The sequence below is a fragment of the Mustela nivalis genome (assembly GCF_964662115.1).
Source record: "Mustela nivalis genome assembly, chromosome: 3".
In the NCBI taxonomy this organism is placed as follows: Eukaryota; Metazoa; Chordata; class Mammalia; order Carnivora; family Mustelidae; genus Mustela; species Mustela nivalis.
This window is the reverse complement of record NC_139022.1, coordinates 93,265,391-93,287,021: the sequence shown is the minus strand read 5'-3', so window position 1 is coordinate 93,287,021 and position 21,631 is coordinate 93,265,391. Positions and strand designations below refer to the sequence as shown.

The following is a 21,631-nucleotide window of genomic DNA, read 5'->3' as shown; positions in this document are numbered from 1 at the left end:
TCCAAAAGTGCCATCACTGTGTTGTTTCCAATTTTGTTGACTAAATATAAACATGAATCCTAATTTTCAAATATATAGAAAAGCACAAGTTACAAGGCTATATCTGATGCAGGCTTATCATGAACAAATAGTATCCAATTAATTCAACGTTCTTAGAAGATAAAATAACAGGCCAAGTGTGACTTTGGGAAATTTCCCACATGATATTCTCAGTAACAACACAGAATCACTGGATTTCTGTTCCATGGACTCAGCACCCCATGAGATATTCCTAATAAGTCTTCGTTAAAAATGTGGCAATTTGAGGTCTAAATTAAATTTAAAGATGCAAGACAGTTTGGTGTTCCAGGATACAAGCAAAACATAATGTTGTGGATGTCTAAAACTTTTGTGGATGTCTAAACTTTTGAATATATCCAATCTTAACATCTGGTTTGTATGCTCAACTGCTTTATGGGTACATAAAATGTCTATAATTTTAATGATTCAGTGTTCAGGGTGAAAAGAGAAAAAATTAAGCTCAGCTATTTAGACTGTAAAATATTCATTTTTAGAGATCTTAAAAATGTTCACAGACAACTCCCTTTTGGTTGATGTGGTTACTTATCTCCTGGACGGAACAGGGTATGTCAAATGACCTAAAAACGTTTTTCCTGAATTTGTTTCCATTAAGGTTACATTTCTGTCTGAGTCAGTAATACCAATCACAGTGTATGCATGTCTATTGCAAAATCACTTGTCTATCAAAACACCCTTTTCTCCTGAGTTTCAGAACCCCATATGGCTCATAATCTCTATAAAGAGATATTCCAGGAAGTCACTATCAATCAATGAAAACAATTTCAACCAGATTTAATTAAAGAGAAGAAAACAAAATGAATGAACATGAGGTGAATGTTTTGGAATGCCTCTCCAATTTCACTCTATGAACACTCAACACCATTGAACCGGTAAAAAAAAATTTTTTTTTTTAGATACATAGGTGTAGACTTCATCATTATTAAATGGTAAAAAAAGGAAAGAAATCAAGAAGATACTATTCATTTAGAGAGCCCTTCATGTCAGTCAAATCAAGGGACATTTATAAAAATAAATTAGTTTAAGGTTCAAATACAGATAGGTACATTTTTGCTAATAAAGTTTTGTTTCACAGAAAAACAGTATCACCAAACAAATAAGTATGACACCATACCAGGGACAAAGGGAAAGTTACTTCTGTTTTGGAAAAGAAGTTAAGTTATGTCTACTGTAAAAAGGAAAATAAGTATAAAATCAGTCATCTTATTTGGCCCTATAGTTTAGGTTGTCTTTCTTATTATCACACAAACATATTACCAATAACTTTCCAAGACTAAATGTGATTTTATCAGTGATGAATATAAAAAGTAAAGTATTCACCTTAAAATATGATAAAAAATATAGAGGTTTCTCATGCCTATATCAGCTTACATTTTGTTAGAATAATTTAATATTATTTTTGTACTCAGGCCACTAAATCTAGCTAGCATCTTAAAATTGTCAGTGCGGATATGACTAAAAGAACGATCCAGGCTTGGAAGTATTGAGCAACTCTACATCATATTAAAAATATTAATGAGATTTTTAAAAAGTGGAGTCAACAATGATATCGACAAAAATCAGTTTACCATATCATCTAGATAACAGGTTTCTGAACCTTCTAGGAAAACGATACATGGCATTAATTATGCATATTTGTGTTTCAGTGAGAAAATAGTGTTTAAGGATGAACAAAATCCTTAACAGTAGAGCTGGCAGACAAGTGAGAGAGACTGTCTGGTACAAATGCCTTTCTCAGATGAGGAAACTGAATTTTTCAGAGATTAAATAATTTGTGCAGGTCATAAACTTCATGGGCAGGATAATGTCTCTTGTATTTTCCTCTGTATCATATCTGTACAGCAATGAGGAAAAAAAATCCTTCCATTTGTAACAATGTGACAAACAAGTAAATAAGAAGTTACAAAAAAACCATTTGATAAAAAAACCCGAAGAGTCAAATATTGACTGGTAACAAAGTAAATGCATATTAATGCGTACAATAGGACTTCAAGAAGGATTAGGACAGGTTCTTGCATCACTCTGAAGTTAGCTGTGATAAGACAGGTTTAATGTCATAAAGAGAGATCCATTTACAAAGGAAAACTTCTTTAAGTTAGTATATCAGGACGAAGAGAGGTTATAAAAAGGAACAGACACCTATGTATTATTTAATTATGCTAAATCGCTGTTGAATTCAGAGAAAGGTCTATATACTAAACAATGTCGTTAGCTTATAGGTTAAACCACTGAGTCACAAAGTCAAGGAAAGCATATTCTTCAGTTTAGAATCCAGAGCCTAGTACCACTGCTTGGTAGGGGTTGGGAAGTTGTCACAAATTACCAAGAAACCCATTTTTGCAGGTTACCTGAAAACAAATGTGTTGCTGTTTTTCTTTTCCCACAAGGGAAAAGAAGATCCCACAGGTATCTAGGTCTGCTTTTAGTAGCCTTGCAACCTTTGTTTGGAACTGAATTAATGAATTCAACTCAAGACTGACTAAATGAATCAGTGACTAAAACCAACTTTTTTTTCTTTATCATTACTTTCATTGTTCAACAGACACAAATTAATGAACTGTAGCTTCATCATTTAACTAGCTGTGTGATTTTTGAGCAAGCTGTGGAACGTGTATGTATCCCAGTTTCTACATCAGTAAGATGCTGACGATAATAAAATGTATCCAAAACATTATTATAAGAAATGAGTTAAATTTAAAGAGCTCAGAATAAGAGGGTACTTTATTCCTTTTATAATCTTTTTAAAATTAGAAATCATCAAGAATTGCATATAGTCAGTCAAATTAAGAGACAGGTTAAAAATTATAAACCAAGTAATAGCAAATAAAGCAGCAATAAATACACACCTGTGTGTGTAAATATTTATGTGTATATACATGTATGTGTGAATAATATGGACAACTATAAAAATTACAGGTTCTAATGATTTATGACATTGATACTTTAAAGAAAAAAAACCATCAACATATCTCAATAAGTGCTGAAAATCCTTTGGCAAAATTCAACAACCATTCATGATAAAACATTATAACAAATTTGGAACTAACTAAAATTTAGAACTTACTAAATCTAGAGAAATGTAGAAGCATGACTTTTAAACTTAGAAACAAGAAAATAATGCTCACAATCTCTACTTCTGTTTAACTGTTTACTGAAAGTCTAGCTATCTCCAACTAACCTCACCCCCATCACCAGGGAGCATGTTAGAAATACTCTTGGGCCCTAACCACTACTAAACCAGATCTTCATTTTAACATGATCTCCAGACGACTTACACACATTTTAAGGTATGAGAAGCACTGGCTTAAGTGGGGTAGCAAGACAATAAATCTTTTTACAAATAGCATAAAATATAGACTATAAAAATTGGAATGGAAGAAACAAATCTTATTATTCACAGATGATATGATTGTTTACCTAAAAGAATCAGAAGGAAAATTATTAAAAGTATAACAAAATTTTAAAAATTCTTTGGATATCTGGAAAACATAAAAAAATGACAAGATTGGAGGGAGGAGTCAAGATGGCAGAGAAGTAGCAGTCTGAGACTACTTCAGCTAGCAGGAGATCAGCTAGATACCTTATCTAAAGATTGCAAACACCTGAAAATCCACCAACAGATTGAAGAGAAGAAGAACAGCAATTCTGGAAACAGAAAAACAACCACTTTCTGAAAGGTAGGACTGGCGGAGAAGTGAATCCAAAGCGACAGGAAGATAGACCCCGGGGGGAGGGGCCGGCTCCCAGCAAGCAGTGGAGCAAAAGAGCACAAAATCAGGACTTTTAAAAGTCTGTTCCGCTGAGGGACATCGCTCCGGAGGCTAAACCGGGGCGAAGCCCACGCGGGGTCAGCGTGGCCTCAGGACCCGCAGGGTCACAGAAGGATGGGGGGGTCTGAGTGTCGCAGAGCTTGTGGGTATTGGAACGGGAAAGCCGCCTACAGAGACAGAGCCGAAGTAAGCTTGCAGCTCGGGGTTACCTTGAACCGGCCACAGGCTCAGTGAGCGCCGGCCAGAGGTCAGGCAGATGGGAGTGACTGGGCACTGGTGTCTGAGGGCATACTGAGGAGTGGGGCCCTGGGCTCTCGGCTCCTCCGGGGCCGGAGACCAGGAGGCCACCATTTGTATTCCCATCCTCCGAAACTCTGTGGAAAGCTCTCAGGGAACAAAAGCTCCTGAAAGTAAACCCAAGCAGATTACTCAGCCCGGCCCCTGGTAAGGGCGGTGCAATTCCGCCTGGGGCAAAGACACTTGAGAATCACTACACCAGGCCCCTTCCCAAGAAGATCAACAAGAAATCCAGCCAAGACCAAGTTCACCTACCAAGGAGTGCGGTAACAATACCAAGGAGAGCAGCAGAATTCCAGAAGAGGAGAAAGCAAAGCACGGAACTCATGGCTTTCTCCCTGTGATTTTTTTACTCTTGCAGTTAATTTTTTTCTTTTTCAATTTTTTTCTCTTCTTCTGCTAAATTTTTTTTAACTTTTACCCTTTTCCTTTTTAACGTTTTTTAACTAGTTTAATATATATGTTTTTTCGTTTTTATATTTTTCTTTATTTGTTTTCTTTTTTTTTGATTCTTTTTTTCTATTTTTTTTTTCCTTTCTTTCTTTTTGAACCTCTTTTTATCCACTTTCTCCCCCCTCACGATTTGGGATCTCTTCTGATTTGGTTAAAGCATATTTTCCTGGGGTTATTGCCACCCTTTTAGTATTTTATTACTCCTCCATATACTCTTATCTGGACAAAATGACAAGGCAGAAAAATTCACCACAAAAAAAAGAATAAGAGGCAGTACCAAAGGCTAGGGACCTAATCAATACAGACATTGGTAATATGTCAGACCTAGAGTTCAGAATGACAATTCTCAAGGTTCTAGCTGGGCTCAAAAAAGGCATGGAAGATATTAGAGAAACCCTCTCGGGAGATATAAAAGCCCTTTCTGGAGAAATAAAAGAACTAATATCTAATCAAGTTGAAATCAAAAAAGCTATTAATGAGGTGCAATAAAAAATGGAGGCTCTCACGGCTAGGATAAATGAGGCAGAAGAAAGAATTAGCGATATAGAAGACGAAATGACAGAGAATAAAGAAGCTGAGCAAAAGAGGGACAAACAGCTACTGGACCATGAGGGCAGAATTTGAGAGATAAGTGATACCATAAGATGAAACAGCATTAGAATAATTGGTATTCCAGAAGAAGAAGAAAGAGAGAGGGGAGCAGAAGGTATACTGGAGAGAATTATTGGGGAGAATTTCCCCAATATCGCAAAGGGAACAAGCATCAAAATTCAGGAGGTTAGGGAATGTCCCTCAAAATCAAAAAAGATATGCCCACATCCCATCACCTAATAGTAAAATTTTTTTTTTTTTAAGATTTATTTATTTGACAGAGAGAAATCACAAGTAGACAGAGAGGCAGCCAGAGAGAGAGAGAGAGGGAAGCAAGCTCCCTGCCGAGCAGAGAGCTCGATGCGGGACCCGATCCCAGGACCCTGAGATCATGACCTGAGCCGAAGGCAGCGGCTTAATCCACTGAGCCACCCAGGCGCCCCACCTAATAGTAAAATTTACAAGTCTTAGTGACAAAGAGAAAATCCTGAAAGCAGCCCGGGAAAAGAAGTCTGTAACATACAATGGTAAAAATATTAGATTGGCAGTTGACTTATCCACAGAGACCTGGCAGGCCAGAAAGAGCTGGCATGATATTTTCAGAGCACTAAACAAGAAAAACATGTAGCCAAGAATAATATATCCAGCTAGGCTATCATTGAAAATAGAAGGGGAGATTAAAAGCTTCCAGGACAAACAAAAACTGAAAGAATTTGCAAACACCAAACCATCTCTACAGGAAATATGGAAAGGGGTCCTCTAAGCAAAGAGAGAGCCTACAAGTGATAGATCAGTAAGGAACAGAGACAATATACAGTAACAGTCACCTTACAGGTAATACAATGGCACTAAATTCCTATCTCTCAATAGTTACCCTGAATGTTAATGGGATAAATGCCCCAATCAAAAGACACAGGGTATCAGAATGGATAAAAAAACAAAACCCATCTATATGTTGTCTCCAAGAAACTCATTTTAAGCCCGAAGAAACCTCCAGATTTAAAGTGAGGGGGTGGAAAAGAATTTACCATGCTAATGGACATCAGAAAAAAGCAGGAGTGGCAATCCTTATATCAGATCAATTAGATTTTAAGCCAAAGACTATAATAAGAGATGAGGAAGGACACTATATCATACTCAAATGGTCTGTCCAACAAGAAGATCTAACAATTTTAAATATCTATGCCCCCAACGTGGGAGCAGCCTACTATATAAAACAATTAATAACAAAATCAAAGAAACACATCAACAATAATACAATAATAGTAGGGGACTTTCACACTACCCTCACTGAAATGGACAGATCATCCAAGCAAAAGATCAACAAGGAAATAAAGGCCTTAAACGACACATTGGACCAGATGGACATCACAGATATATTCAGAACATTTCATCCCAAAGCAACAGAATACACATTCTTCTCTAGTGCACATGGAACATTCTCCAGAATAGATCACATCCTCGAACCTAAATTAGGACTCAACCAGTATCAAAAGATTGGGATCATTCCCTGCATATTTTCAGACCACAATGCTCTGAAACTAGAACTCAACCACAAGAGGAAGTTTGGATAGAACCCAAATACATGGAGACTAAACAGCATCCTTCTAAAGAATGAATGGGTGAACTGGGATATTAAAGAAGAATTGAAAAAAATCATGGAAACAAATGATAATGAAAATACAACGGTTCAAAATCTGTGGGACACAACAAAGGCAGTCCTGAGAGGAAAATATACAGCGGTACAAGCCTTCCTCAAGAAACAAGAAAGGTCTCAGGTACACAACCTAACCCTACACCTAAAGGAGCAGGAGAAAGAACAACAACGAAACCCTATGCCCAGCAGGAGAAGAGAAATCATAAAGACCAGAGCAGAAATCAATGAAATAGAAACCAAAAAAACAATAGAACAAATCAACGAAACTAGGAGCTGGTTCTTTGAAAGAATTAATAAAATTGATAAACCCCTGGCCAGACTTCTCAAAAAGAAAAGAGAAAGGACCCAAATAAATAAAATCAGGATTGAAAGAGGAGCGATCACAAATAACACCAAAGAAATACAAACTATTATAAGAACATACTATGAGCAACTCTACACCAACAAATTTGACAATCTGGAAGAAATGGATGCATTCCTAGAGACATATAAAGTACCACAACTGAACCAGGAAGAAATAGAAAGCCTGAACAGACCCATAACCAGTAAGGAGATTGAAACAGTCATCAAAAATCTCCAAACAAACAAAAGCCCAGGGCCAGACGGCTTCCCAGGGGAATTCTACCAAACATTTAAGGAAGAACTAATTCCTATTCTCCTGAAACTGTTCCAAAAAATAGCAATGGAACGAAAACTTCCAAACTCATTTTATAAGGCCAGCCTCACCTTGATCCCAAAACCAGACAAGGATCCCATCAAAAAAGAGAGCTATAGACCAATATCCTTGATGAACACAGATGTGAAAATTCTCACCAAAATACTAGCCAATAGGATTCAACAGTACATTAAAAGGACTATTCACCACGACCAAGTGGGATTTATTCCAGGGCTGCAAGGTTGGTTCAACATCTGCAAATCAGTCAATGTGATACAACACATCAATAAAAGAAAGAACAAGAACCATATGATACTCTCAATAGATGCTGAAAAAGCGTTTGACAAAGTACAGCATCCCTTCCTGATCAAAACTCTTCAAAATGTAGGGAAAGAGGGCACATACCTCAATATCATCAAAGCCATCTATGAAAAACCCACCGCAAATATCATTCTCAATGGAGAAAAACTGAAAGCTTTTCTGCTAAGGTCAGGAACACGGCAGGGATGTCCATTATCACCACTGCTATTCAACATAGTACTAGAAGTCCTAGCCTCAGCAATCATACAACAAAGGGAAATTAAAGGCATCCAATCGACAAAGAAGAAGTCAAACTATCATTCTTCACAGATGATATGATACTATATGTGGAAAGCCCAAAAAGACTCCAGTAAAGTGTCAGGAATTCAGTAAAGTTTCAGGATATAAAATCAATGCACAGAAATCAGTTGCATTTCTCTACACCAACAACAAGAGAGAAGAAAGAAAAATTAAGGAGTCCATCCCATTTACAATTGCATACCATAAGATACCTAGGAATAAACCTAACCAAAGAGACACAGAATCTATACTCAGAAAACTATAAAGAAATTGAGGAAGACACAAAGAAATGGAAAAATGTTCCATGCTCCTGGATTGGAAGAATAAATATTGTGAAAATGTCTATGCTACCTAAAGCAATCTACACATTTAATGCAATTCCTATCAAAGTACCATCCATCTTTTTCAAAGAAATGGAACAAATAATTCTAAAATTTATATGGAACCAGAAAAGACCTCGAATAGCCAAAGGGATATTGAAAAAGAAAGCCAACGTTGGTGGCATCACCATTCCGGACTTCAAGCTCTATTACAAAGCTGTCATCATCAAGACAGCTTGGTACTGGCACAAAAACAGACACATAGATCAGTGGAACAGAATAGAGAGCCCAGAAATAGACCCTCAACTCTACAGTCAACTAATCTTCGACAAAGCAGGAAAGAATGTCCAATGGAAAAAAGACAGCCTCTTCAATAAATGGTGCTGGGAAAACTGGACAGCCACATGCAGAAAAATGAAATTGGGCCATTTCCTTACACCACACACAAAAATAGACTCAAAAATGGATGAAGGACCTCAATGTGCGAAAGGAATCCATCAAAATCCTTGAGGAGAACATAGGCAGCAACCTCTTCGACCTCAGCCGCAGCAACATCTTCCTAGGAACAACGCCAAAGGCAAGGGAAGCAAGGGCAAAAATGAACTATTGGGATTTCATCAAGATCAAAAGCTTTTGCACAGCAAAGGAAACAGTTAACAAAATCAAAAGACAACTGACAGAATGGGAGAAGATATTTGCAAACGACATATCAGATAAAGGACTAGTGTCCAGAATCTATAAAGAACTTAGCAAACTCAACACCCAAAGAACAAATAATCCAATCAAGAAATGGGCAGAGGACATGAACAGACATTTCTGCAAAGAAGACATCCAGATGGCCAACAGACACATGAAAAAGTGTTCCATATCACTCGGTATCAGGGAAATACAAATCAAAACCACAATGAGATATCACCTCACACCAGTCAGAATGGCTAAAATCAACAAGTCAGGAAATGACAGATGCTGGCGACGATGCGGAGAAAGGGGAACCCTCCTACACTGTTGGTGGGAATGCAAGCTGGTGCAACCACTCTGGAAAACAGCATGGAGGTTCCTCAAAATGTTGAAAATAGAACTGCCCTATGACCCAGCAATTGCACTACTGGGTATTTACCCTAAAGATACAAACGTAGTGATCCAAAGGGGCATGTGCACCCGAATGTTTATAGCAGCAATGTTCACAATAGCCAAACTATGGAAAGAACCTAGATGTCCATCAACAGATGAATGGATCAAGAAGATGTGGTACATATACACAATGGAATACTATGCAGCCATCAAAAGAAATGAAATCTTGCCATTTGCGACAACATGGATGGAACTAGAGCGTATCATGCTTAGCGAAATAAGTCAAGCAGAGAAAGACAACTATCATATGATCTCCTGATATGAGGAAGTGGTGATGCAACATGGGGGCTTAAGTGGGTAGGAGAAGAATAAATGAAACAAGATGGGATTGGGAGGGAGACAAACCATAAGTGACTCTTAACATTACAAAACAAACTGACGGTTGATGGGGGGAGGGGCATTGGGAGAAGGGGGTGGGATTATGGACATTGGGGAGGGTATGTGCTTTGGTGAGTGCTGTGAAGTGTGTAAACCTGGTGATTCACAAACCTGTACCCCTGGGGATAAAAATATATTTTTATAAAAAATAAAGTATTTAAAAAAAATGACCAGATTGGTATACCATTTCAGCAAGCATTTAGAAAGTGTGTTTTGAAAATTATTGCCATTTTGCAATGACAACAGAAGTATACAGCGCAAATTAATACAAGGTGCACAAGATCTTTAGAGCAAAATTTATAAAACTTACTGAAAACTCTAAAAAAGAACCATTGGGAAATATCCCCAAAATTGTAGATAAAAATAGAATATTTGAACACCATTTTTTAAAAATTGATCTAGAGATTCGATGAATTTCAATATACTGTAATAGTTGACATCAGGGAATTTAATAAACTGATTCAAAAATGTTTTAGAGAGGTGATAAAGGTAAAGAACAGCCAACCCACAATGAAGAAAAACAATTAGGCAGGGGGAATTCTTTCCTTGATATTCATTATTGTAATGTTGTAGAAACTAGGGCCAAGGGTATCTGGGATAGGAAAGAAAAAAACAAAAAACAAAACAAAACAAAAAAAAACACAGGCAAATAAACAGAATAGAAGCCTCAGAGAGAACCCAGCAGGGTTAAGAAATGAGATACATGTCAAAGGTAGTACTACCAGCCAGTGGGAAATGACGGAATAGTCAATCAGTGGTTAGCCATGTGGAAAATGTATATAAAATTAGATTTCTTCTCACACAATTCCATTCAATATATCTGGTGACTTCATTGTGAAAGGGAGAACTTGAAAACTTTTTGAGAAATTCCTACCAAAAACAAAAGAAAAGAAAACTCCTACTCTCAAAAGCCTCCAATACTAACTCATCGAGAGAGGATATTAACAGCACTTACTATCAACAAGGAATTGCAGACTATATAAAGAATCCTAGGGGCACCTGGGTGGCTCAGTGGGTTAAACCTCTGCCTTCAGCTCAGGTCATGATCTCAGGGTCCTGGGATCGAGCCCTACATTGGGATCTCTGCTAAGCAGGGAGCAGCTTCCCCCTCTCTCTCTGCCTGCCTCTCTGTCTACTTGTGATCATCCTCTCTCTCTGTCAAATAAATAAATAAAATCTTTTAAAAAAAAAAGAAATCTAAAAATTGATCAGAAAGACAGCTCAGGAGAAAAATGGACAAAAGCCTTGGGTAGGAGTTTTATGGAAGAGGTAACACGAATGACTAATAATCATACATTTTTTAAAAATTTTTATTTATTTATTTGACACAGAGAGACAGACATAGGGAGAGGAAAAACAAGCAGGGGGAGTGGAAAAGGGAGAAGCAGACTTCCTGCTGAACAAGAAGCCTGATGTGGGGCTCAATTTCAGGACCCTTGAATCATGACCTTAGCTGATGGCAGACGCTTAATGACTGAGCAACCCAGGCACCCCAATAACTATGCTTTAAAATGCTCAAGTTTATTAGTTATCAGAGAGACTAAAATTAATACCACAATTAGTTTCATATGACGACACATGCCACTTGCTCTAACATTTCATCGAGAATCACTAAATGTTACACACACACACACACACACACACACACACAGACTCACTCACAAACAGCCATTTAACGTTAAATTACGGTAACATTTAGTAAATCACTTAAAAATTATTACATTGATTTTTCATCTAAAATGTTCAAGTCCTCAGGCACCAGGGTGGCTCAGTCGGTTAAAACCTCTGCCTTCGGCTTGGGTCATGATCCCAGGGTTCTGGGATCGAGCCCCGCAGGGGGCTCTCTGCTCAGCAGAGAACCTGCTCCCCATCCCCGCCTGCCTCTCTGCCTGCTTGTGATCTCTGTCTGTCAAATAAATAAGTAAAATCTTAAAAAAAAATAAAATGTTCAAGTCCCTTTCAATGTTCAAACTTAATTGTTATTGAGAAAGGTAAAAATCTTAACTTAATATTGTTTATAAAGGGAAAAAAATTATAGGTCATGAGACTTTATTATTTCAATGTTATATCAATTAAAAGTGTACTAGAGAAAATGCATCTCACCTCCATTTTACCAATCCATCCTTAAAAAATTCTTTAACCTTGTATAAAATACATTCATAACTCTTTGAAAATCTCGTTTTGTAGAAAAATAATACCAGGACTTTAACATAAATCACAATAAATATTCTCACTGCAAATGCCATTAAGAAAGGCAGATCAGGGGTGCCTGGGTGGCTCAGTGGGTTAAGCCGCTGCCTTCGGCTCAGGTCATGAACTCGGAGTCCTGGGATCGAGCCCCACATCGGGCTCTCTGCTCAGCAGGGAGCCTGCTTCCTCCTCTCTCTCTGCCTGCCTCTCTGCCTGCTTGTGATCTCTCTCAAATAAATAAATAAAATCTTAAAAAAAAAAAAAAGAAAGGCAGATCAAATTCACTAGTTTTTGAGGATCAAATACTTACTTTTATGCCACCTTTCAAATTGTGCTTTAGGCTCTGGGACTCATTTGCAGTTTTATCTACTTGGACCACAGTTTTCTGAGGGACCAGGCATCATTCAGATACTGATTAGCTATATGACCTTGGGTAAGTAACTATGTCTTTCTTAGTTTTGATTTCTTGTGAGTTAAATGAGGCTTATAGGAGCACCTACCTCATGGGGTTGTGCCATTTATATGAGGTAAAACCACAAAGCGTTTGCCTGGTAGACACCAAGTGATCTATGAGCGTTAGCTATTGTTATTCACATAATTCACCTTTAATAATAGATCAGACTGCAGAAAAGGCCATCAAAGCAATTGGCATGTCAGACAATCTACGTGGATTTTGGTCTGGGTAGTATTTTCTGTTTAAAAGTTTCCAGTAAAAGTATAACACTAACCCCATTTATAATAGCAAAACAGTGCAACAAGAACTTCCCTGATAATCAGAATATCTAAACATGTTAAATAAATTAATTATCTTCTGTTTCTTACTTCCATTAGTATTTCCATGAATGGCATCATCCCATTCTGGTCAGTATTTTTAGCTGATGTTCTCAAATATTCAAATTACATGTGCTGGAATTTGGCCCTAATTACCTCATGATTTTGCTCTTGAGAGATTAATGTCCCCTGCCAGATTAAATAAACATGCATGTTATTTTTACTAGTGACAGCATAGTGATTTTAGTTTTATAAGACAAAATGTTTTCTCTCTATAATCACTCTTGAATTTAAAAAAATGTGCAGTCATAAAACATGCTTAGGTGCTTTTGCTATCTGAACACTCCAACCCCATTCCTCATTGTATAGGTGAGTCAGGATGAAAATAACAAATGATGATTATTAATTCAAATCAAATTACATCAGTGCTAGGATGTGCAATTTGGCGGTTGCTTCGAAAGAGGGAGAGCATGACATAATTACTCACATCGAGGATCCTGTATCAGTTTAAGGAGACAGATCTAAGAGTCATACCAAATAGTTTCAGGTCAACCTATAATAGTGTACAGGGGTCTAATAAAAGTTAGAGAGAGAAAGAGGTGAGGAGGGCAGTAGTCAAGGAAGGTTTTATGGATAAAGTGGGAATTGCAATGGCCCTTAAAGAAAAACAGAATTTCTATAGTTCCGTTACCCCAGACTTCAGGCACTAGACCACTAGCTTCGTATTTTGCCATATTCACATTTCTATTTCATGATTTTTGTTGCATCTGAGCTTCTCTATGCCATTATTTATTTTTAAAATTCTGAAACAGAAAATATTTTGAAAATCCTAAATACTGTTATCTGCAGGGAAACTTTATAGTACTGTCATAAATGGAAAGACCATATCTCTTGCCATAAAAAGAAGGTATTTGAAAATAAGTACAATTTAAACAGAACAATCTTATTAGTTTTTATACGGAGAATGCTGCTTTCCAAAGGCTCTGAGCTAGAGGGCAGTTTCGTCTTTGTTAAAAATAAGTGGCTGTTAGAGATTTAATGACACTACATGAGACTTTTTTCCAATCCTTCCTTCTTACCTACCATCCTTCTTCCTTGCCTCTCTTCTTTTCCAGACTTCCTCCTTCTCTTCTTCCCTTTCTCTTTCAGTCCTCCCTTACTCTCCCTTCCTTCTTCACCCCCTCCCTCCCTCCTTCTCTCTATCCCTCCTTTTCTTTCACATTTACTGAACACATATTCTGTGCCAGATACCATTCCGAGCACCAGAGAGGCAATAGTGAACAAACAGTAGAAGTCCTTCCCTTCACTGAGGTTATATTTTCGTTGATGGAACATAGTCAATAAGTAAATAAACAAGACAAGGTATAGTGGATCATAGGTGCTTTGAAGAAAAGTAGAGCAGGGAGTTTGAGGGGTACATGGATAATATGGACAGGGAAGTATTCACTGTTAAAGGGACAAATGAGCTGTGATTTGAAGGACAAGATGGGATCAGCCATGCAGGTACTTCTTTTTTTAAAAAAACTTTTTTATTTATTTTTATTTTTAAAGATTTTTATTTATTAACACAGAGAGAAAGATCACAATTAGGCAGAGAGACAAGCAGACAGACAGGAAGCAGGCTGCCTGCCGAGAAGAGAGCCCAATATGGGACTCGATCCCAGCACCCTGAGATCATGACCCGAGCTGAAGGCAGAGGCTTAACCCACTGAGCCACCCAGGTGCCCCAGCCATACAGGAACTTAAAGGAAGAGATTACCCAACAGTGGGAACAGCAAGTGCCAAGGCTGTGATCCAGAACATCCCTGGTATGTTCACGGAACAGCGACAGAGAGTAGTGGAAGTGAGGGGTGATAGGAAAGCGGCTTGAGAAGAGTTTGGATCACTGGCAAGTGGATGGTAGAGATCAGACCACACTGACCTTTCAAAGTCACCACGAGAACATTGGCTTTAACTCTAAATTATATGGGAAGCCACTGATTGCTTTGAGCAGAAAGAGATGAAATATAAACTAATTACTGGTTTTGTGGAAGAATTCCACTGTGTAGAGACTGGATTGGAAAGCACAAGAGTCTGAGTAAGGAAACTGACTAGGGGGGTATTGCAATAATCTAAGGGAGAGATGACAGAATATTGAGTCCTGGGGAAAGCATTGGAAATAGAAATATTGGCAAAATGAACCCACTCTCTCTCCTCCCCCCACTATATTAATAATAAAAAAAAAACCAAACTCTATTTCAGCACTCATGGATTTATAGGTTTATTTTCTCTGTCCCATGGCTATTGCCAATGACCAGCAATCATGCCTTATTCGTCTGTAATCCTTAGGCCTGACCACAGTGCCTGACAAAGGTGATTCAAAGGTTTGTAGAACTGAATTCCAAATGAGTGGCATAATGAAAGACATAGAGAAGGGTAACAAACAGAAAGGTAACAAACAGTAGGTATTTCGGACAATACCCATGTGAGAAGAGGAAAGACAGCATGAGCACTGGGGAAAGAAAGTGCTTTGCATAGAAACTGAGGCTCACATGAGAATGTGTTTACACATTCTCATGTGAAGGAGAACTAAGAGGAGAACTAAGAGGAGCAAAAGAGAAAAGGAGATTTAAAATGATGGAAAAGAGGAACAGTTTCGGGGGAACTTTCATTCAAAGAAAAATGTAATATGGGTAAAGAGGCATAAATGGGTTCAGGATTTACTACATAGCTTTTACTTTTAAACCAGTAAAACCCTCTGATATCCTAAGGCTTTACCAAGTAATTCATTGAATAATGTCAACATTTTTTTATTATTATGTTGCTTTTAAGAGGAAAAAAAAGAACAATCCATAACCAATGAAATATATATATGTGTTATATATATATAAATATATATACACACACACACACATACATATACATACATATGTATATATGTGGAATTCCTCAGTTTCAAAAACTGGCACAGAATTGTTCCTTTAGATATATATATACAAGGAACCTTCCATTCGTGAGGTTTACAGATATGCCAACATAGCATCACAAGGGTTCACCAAAGTTAACTAAGTGTTTTTCAAGGGATCCAAGGGAACAACAGGGAATCACACCTATAAAAATCTCTACTGCTGGGGCACCTGGGTGGCTCAGTGGGTTAAAGCCTCTGCCTTCGGCTCAGGTCATGATCTTAGAGTTCTGGGATCGAGCTCCGCATCAGGCTCTCTGCTCAGTGGGAAGCCTGCTTTCTCCTCTCTCTCTCTGCCTACTTGTGATCTTTGTCTGTCAAATAAATAAATAAAATCTTAAAAAAAAAAAAAAAATCTCGGGACGCCTGGGTGGCTCAGTTGGTTAAGCAGCTGCCTTCGGCTCAGGTCATAATCCCAGCGTCCTGGGATGGAGTCCCACATCGAGCTCCTTGCTCAGCAGGGAGCCTGCTTCTCCCTCTGCCTCTGCCTGCCATTCTGTCTGCCTGTGCTCGCTCTCTCCCCCTCTCTCTCTCTGATAAATAAATAAAAATCTTTAAAAAAAAATCTCTACTGCCAAATAAGACTAATGGGAACTAGGTAAGACAGGGTCAGCAACACTGAATGATACTCAGCTGAGAAGGAAGAAAGAGGAGCTGAACCATGGGAATCAAAAGAAGGAAAGGTGGCTGGAGGGAGCAGAAGGTGCCTTGACTTTACATAAATGCATTTCTGACGTTGAATTAAGGAGATTTAGCCGTTATTGCATAAACCAACCCAGTCAGAATAAAATGAGGAATACATGCATGAGTGCCCTCTTGACTGCAGCATGGGGAACCTGAGTCTGGCATGGAGGAGAGACAGCCAACGATCATTTCACAGGTAAAAGACAATGGTTTCTATTTCCAAATCCAGGTTATTCTCATCCCTTGCCTTTGTTACAGACATGGCTTCCTAAGCAGCCTTGCCCTTCTACACTTGCCTCCCTGCACTCCGTTCTTCAACAGCGAACCACAATGGCCCTTGAGTGTTCCTTGATCAACTACCAAGTCCTACAGAATCTGGTTCTACCTCATTTCCTAACAGTTCCACCTTTTCCTACTCCCACCTGCCCCATTTACATAACTTCCTGATGAATTTTAGAAAAGTTACCTGTTCTAACACCAGGCCCTGCCTCTTTCTCACCCACCTCAATCACTACATTTATGTTCTCCAGTTATCTCCTCTGGAGGCACCCCTCCCCCACTTCTCTGTTATAATATTTGATTCACTTGTAATTCCACATCTGTCTTCCCCAGAAGGTAGAAAAATAAGACTTAAATAATTGTTAACCACTGGGGCGCCTGGGTGGCTCAGTGGGTTAAGCCTCTGCCTTCAGCTAGGGGTCCTGGGATCAAGCCCTGCTTTGGGCTCTCTGCTCAGCAGGGAGCTTGCTTCCTCCTCTCTGCCTGCCTTTCTGCCTACCTATGATCTCTCTCTCTGTCAAATAAATAAAAAAGTGAAGAAATTTAAAAAAAAATTTGTTAACCACTGAAGGTTGAATATTGACTGTTGAGGAACATGAAGATATGAAGACAGCAGCCGATCCTTTATTAAGAATGTAAAAGGTTTTTACATTAATTTACATTTCAGATAAAGCGCAGATGGCTCTCAGGTACATTAAAAAGAGTGCTAAAAGAATAGGAACAAGCTTTCGCTAAGATGAAAAGAAAAGGAAATTCAGGTTTAGAATTATTATAGAACATTGTATAATCTCCCACAAATAAAAAAAAAAAAAAGAAAAAAGAAACTACAGTATTACTTAACCAAAATAAAGTTCATGTAGAATATGTTTGAAAAGGAAAAAAAAATTTAAAATTTACCTGGAATAGTTATTGAATGGCTATCATTTAAGTATTTGTTCTTGAACTAGGACTAAGTATGTAGAAATGTGAGAAAAATTAAATTTTAAAAGGTATTTATTTGGAGTAGTTTTAAAGCAAGTCTTATGAGTCAAGGTCAATACTCATATATGTGTGCTCATTGGCCTGGAGTGCACTTTATTCTCCCATAAACCCAAGTCTTAGATACAGTTGCTAACCATACATTAACAGCTTCCCTAATCACTGTTCTACACAAAGAGCAATCAAGTAGCAAGAGAGGGTGATTCCCCAGTGCTAAGTTACTTCCTCATGTGTATCAGGTGTTTAATCTGCACATTCACTAATTTATTTAGGCTACCAGAGTAACTGTTCATGCACTGAAGCTATAGTATGAGAAGACCATTGTATCTTCAAGAGAGCTGGAGAAATGGGCGAAAACTTTTAGCACTTGCTCTTATTAAAATGTAAATCTGGGCAAAGAACTTCGTGGTCCAGTGAAGTTGCTAATGCCATATGACATTAATAACCTACAGGATATAATTTTTTTTTTAAGATTTTATTTATTTGACAGAGAGAGACAGAGCGAGAGAGGAAACACAAGCAGGAGGAGTGGGTGAGGGAGAAGCAGGCTTCCTATGTACCAGGAAGCCCAATGTGGGGCTCAATCCCAGAACCCCGGGATCATGACCTGAGCTGAAGGCAGAGGTTTTAATGACTGAGCCACCCAGGTGCCCCTAGTGGTTGTTATCTTAATACATCTGCCATTTTCAGAGAGTTGGACTTGAAGAGCTTTCTCAATTCACAGAGGGACTCTACAGCTACAGGGTTGTATTTCTGTTAACCTGAGTAAGAATTATCCTTAAAGGGGATAGAAAAGTTCTGGAGCAGAACAACACTGACTTTCCAACAAGGTATATAGTTTATAAGTATTTAGTTTTGAAAGAGATTCTCTTCTCTTCTATCACTGTTAATATGAATATTTATGAAGCACCATCAGTAGGCTTAACACAGTTCCTGTCCAATCAGTTTAATATAATTTGATGAGTCATAAATGCATATCCTCTAAATTGAGGTAGTTGGCTCTGAAAGTGATGCCAACCAATACCATTGTCAGTGGCTCTCTCTCTTTTGGCTCTTTCTCTCTTCTTTTTACCTTTTTTCCCTTTTTATACATTTCACTCACTCATATCCACCCCTCCCTCATTTTTTTTCTCACTGAAAAGACATAAAAACTCAAGGTTTACCTTTAAAAACACAAATCTGTGGTCAACACAAAACTTTAAAATCTGTAAGACTGTTCTACCTGAAGATTAAGAACATGTTGTTTGAATATTTCATGATAATCTAACACATATTTATACAGTTTTCGAGTATAAGTTTTGAACCATTAAAACATTCCTTGGCTATTTAAACAAACTGATTTCTACATAGAGTTTTCCATCTGTTTCCATTTGACTTTCACACATCTGGATTTCCAATTCAGTTTCTGAGAGTGCTCCATATCTGTCTCGGTTCCTTGCACTAGATTTCTTACATGATTAGAGGATGTACCTTGTTTTCTGCTATATTCTCTCTTGAAAGGCCTCAGCCATATTACCAGTTGTATTATGATTAGAGAGTATCACTAATACAGAAAGTGGAAAAATGTGGGTCCTTAAGAAAACTCACTGACTTTTATAGGTTGCTTTAACAAAAAAAAGGGGGGGGGGTGGGAGATACACTTCTCTTAACTAAAAATAAACTACTACTTGCACTCAGAGACATTTTCATTTTGAAGCACTATGAAAAAGAGACGTACCACAAAAATTCTCTATTACTGCTTCCGGTGCCCTCTGCTACATAGTAGAGCCTGTTGAGCTTGCTGAGGGAGGTACTGAGGTACTCATCTCCAGATAAATGTGTTCCAATAACGTCACAGGGCCAACAGTCTTACGGAAACTGGCTGCACAGCTTCAGAAAAGGACATGCTGCAGCCTGATATACAAACCACAATGAGGCAATAAGGAGAAACTTCCTACCACTGTCAATATCAAAGAATGTTTCTCTTAAGCCCTCAATTCTCTATCTTGTTCTTTGTAGACACATCTTGATGACTTCTAAGGACCAGGCAGGGAAAAACACAGAATAATATCTACTCACCAATCCCATGATGGTTTGACAAGAGGACATTGAAACTGAGAGCAATTGTTTAAAAAAAAAAAAAAAAAGTGTATGTTTGCTTCAATGCATTTTTTTCCTCTTCACTTTTATTTTAAAGTTAGGGAAAGTTAAACATTTATCTGTTTTTATTCTTTATAAACAGTTACTATTTCAGGAAGTTAGCTTATCTTGTCGCCAAATACCATAGGAAATCTGCATGTTGATCAGTTTTTAAAATGACCACAAGAATCTTTTCCCATAGCTGAATTTTATTTCTTAGTTTTCCTTTTCTGTTTACATAGTCTTTCTCCTATTGATACATATTTCATTCATTTTTATTTTTCACTATTACAAAGTATGCTTTGAGGAAATTTTTATTTTATTATTTTTTATAAGATTTTATTTATTTATTTGCCAGAGAGAGAGAGCACAAGTGAGGGGGGGCAGGAAGAGGGAGAAGCAGACTACCTGCCAAGCAAGAAGCCTGATGCGGGATTCCATCCTTGGACCCTGGATCATGACCTGAGCCAAAGGCAAGTACTTAACCGACCCAGGCGCCCCTGGGGAAATTTTTTTTTAAAGATTTTATTTATTTATTTGACAGAGAGAGAGATCACAAGTAGGCAGAAAGGCAGGCAGAGAGAGAGGGGGAAGCAGGTTCGCCACTGAGCAGAGAGCTTGATGTGGGGCTCGATCCCAGGACCTTGAGATCATAACCTGAGGTGAAGGCGGATGCTTAATGACTGAGCCACCCAGGCGCCCCCGTGGGAAATTTTTAACTAACACTTTCTATTTTTCTTCTTATGCCAAGATGAAAGCTTATAAGAGAAAATATAGAAAAGTAAAAATGTGGAGATATTTAGAAGTGTCTACAATCTTACTTACTCTGAAATAATCACTAAATAGTTTGGTGGTATTTGTTTGTAAGGGTGTGTTCATACAGGATCCTTTACTCTCTAAGTACAAGCATATACGTAAATCAATAAATTTACATATATGTAAATAAATGCACCAACTTAAAAATTTAGATGGTACTAAACATACCTTCCATAAAGTATTGATTTTTAATCCTGTGAGGCTTCTGAAGTATTTGAAATCGTATCCACTTACTAGCAATATATTTATAGAGTTTGCATTTTTTAACCACCAAAGGAAAATATATTACCGTAAGCAAAGAAAAGAGTCATCTTCCTAACATTTGAGAAAACTTGCATAGATGAGGCTTGATGTACTTAATTTAAATGAGATAAAGTGAAATCTAACTTGAAATATTCAAGTATTTTTCACAAAGGAGAATCCAACCTGTTTTTATTCCTTCAAAAATGTTACATGGTTGGGCGCCTTGGGTGGCTCAGTGGGTTAAAGCCTCTGCCTTGGGCTCAGGTCATGATCCCAGAGTCCTGAGATAGAGCCCTGGGCTCTCTGCTCAGCGGGGAGCCTGCTTCTGCCTCTCTCTCTGCCTGTGTCTCTGCCTACTTGTGATCTCTGTCTGTCAAATAAATAAAATCTTTAAAAAAAAAATGTTACATGGTTAATGACTTAAGGTGTCTCCAGCTGAAAGGAATCGTGTTATGGCCTTGCTTCTAAATTTTATATAATTCCTCCTCTTTTGATTCTGCTGTCACAGACATTTAATTAGTAAGAGTCATTGCAGCAAGGGGTTTGTCTATAATTTGATTGAGTCACCCATTTCTGAATCGTCAACTTCTGATTTGTTTTAAAATCAAATGTGAGATCAATCACCATGGGCTAGGAACTGAAAAGAACAAACCAATTATAGCCTTCTTTGATGGACCC

The 21,631-nt window shown here is 37.9% G+C and overlaps 1 protein-coding gene across 17 annotated transcripts in view; it reads right to left on the bottom strand.

The window, feature by feature from the left end:
• Positions 1-21,631, bottom strand: part of PDE4D (phosphodiesterase 4D) — a 1,511,392-nt gene that overhangs the window by 493,197 nt on the left and 996,564 nt on the right. The gene's annotated exons all lie outside the window — the stretch shown is intronic.